The following is a 1,889-nucleotide window of genomic DNA, read 5'->3' as shown; positions in this document are numbered from 1 at the left end:
TGGTTGTAAGCCATCATGTGGTTGCTGGGATTTGAACTCAGGACCTTCAGAAGAGCAGTCAGTGCTCTTAACCGCTGAGCCATCTCACCAGCCCCCTACATGGGCAATCTTAAGTAAAGTGACAAAGAAAGGAGAGATAAACCTTGGTGTTTGCTGAACGAATCTGCAGAGTCACCATGAAGAGACTTTGAAGGCTTATATTGGTTGTCAACCTGATAAGATCTAGAATCACCTAGGAGACAAGCCTCTGGGCGTGTTTATGAAGAACTGTCTGAATTAGATTAAAGGAGATGGGAAGACCCACCTTGAGTGTGGGCAGGAGCATTCCAGGGGCTGAAGTCCTGAACTACATGAAAAGGGAGAGGTTAGCAAGGTCTGTCATATTTCTTTGCTTCCTCAGCTGCAGATGCAATGTGAAAAACTGTCTCAGACTCTCTTCCCTACCTCTTCTCTGCAGTGATACATTGTACCCTCAACTCAGACACCAAATAAACCTTCCTTCCATCACAGCAGGACTAGTAACTGATACAGAGACTAAGACAAAAAGACACTTATTTCAGGTTTGTCTGTAGACCAAGAACTTTGAGAGCTTTTCCTTCCTTCCTTCCTTCCTTCCTTCCTTCCTTCCTTCCTTCCTTCCTTTTCCTTTTCCTTTTCCTTTTCCTTTTCCTTTTTCTTTTTCTTTTTCTTTTTCGAGATAGAGTCTCTCTATGTACTCCTGGCTGTCCTGGAACTCATAGAGTTCCCCCTGCCTCTGTTTTCTGGGTACTAGGACTAGAGGTGTGTGCCATCACTTCCTTTAGGCCAATTTGAAGAGTCCAGAGAAGGATCTATTACTAAGTTTGTTGGTTTTCTGTTCCAAACTGTGGCACAGTTACCAAGAACAAAAACCCCAGCTGAGCAGTGAAGGACACTTTCATTCTTGGCTAAGTGAAAGAGTGGAAGAGAGCCTGGCAAGCCTTAACCCTTTGAAGTAGAGAGTTTCTAGATACAGGTGGGAGAAATGAGCACCAAACAATAGGTTTATGAAAGAGAAAAATATTCATGTCTTTTCTACAACTAGGTGAACATTTTCCAGGGTTGGGGTAGGGTGGGGTCCTGCCTCTTCTTTCTCCTTTTATGGCCCTTTCCTGTGATTTCTGCACAATTGTCAACTGTCATGACACTGGAGTCTGAGATATTTAGCATGGAGAGGGGATTATAATGACATTAGAGAGGACTCGGTGAACTCTGGTAGCTGTTTAATTGCAGCCAACTCGCGTGCTTAGAGAGGAACTTCAGGCCTGCAAGCATCCTGCCCTCAGAGATAAATGATAATTAGATCAGGATAGAAATTTGGCTTGGTCATCTAGGCCTCAAACTCTTGAACTTTCCAACTTATGATCACTTTTCACTTGAGAAAAAATTTTAAAGGATCTATTTTGTTTTATTTTTAATGCTGTGCATATGTGTGTCTATGGGTGAATGAATATATGTGCATGTGAGCTCAGGTGCCTGTGGAATCTAGAAGAATGGGCAGGGTCCTCTGAAGCTGAGGTTCTGGGAGGATGTGAGCCATCTGACGTGGGTCCGGGAACGGAACTTGGGTCCTCTGTAAGAGCAGAGCGAGCTCTTAACCACAGAGCCAACTAAGCCTCCAGTTGAGAATTTTTGACACAACCTTGAGTGTGTATGAACATTAAAAAAAATCACATAAATCTGGTGGCGCATGCCTTTAATCGCAGCACTCGGGAGGCAGAGACAGGCGGATTTCTGAGTTCGAGGCCAGCCTGGTCTACAAAGTGAGTTCCAGGACAGCCAGAGCTATACAGAAGAGAAACCCTGTCTCGAAAAACCAAAAAAAAAAAAACAAAAAAAAAAAAGAAAAAACAAATGATAGGATTCCACAC

Source organism: Mus pahari, chromosome 5 (genome assembly GCF_900095145.1).
Source record: "Mus pahari chromosome 5, PAHARI_EIJ_v1.1, whole genome shotgun sequence".
Lineage (NCBI taxonomy): Eukaryota > Metazoa > Chordata > Mammalia > Rodentia > Muridae > Mus > Mus pahari.
Note: the sequence above shows the minus strand (reverse complement) of the source record.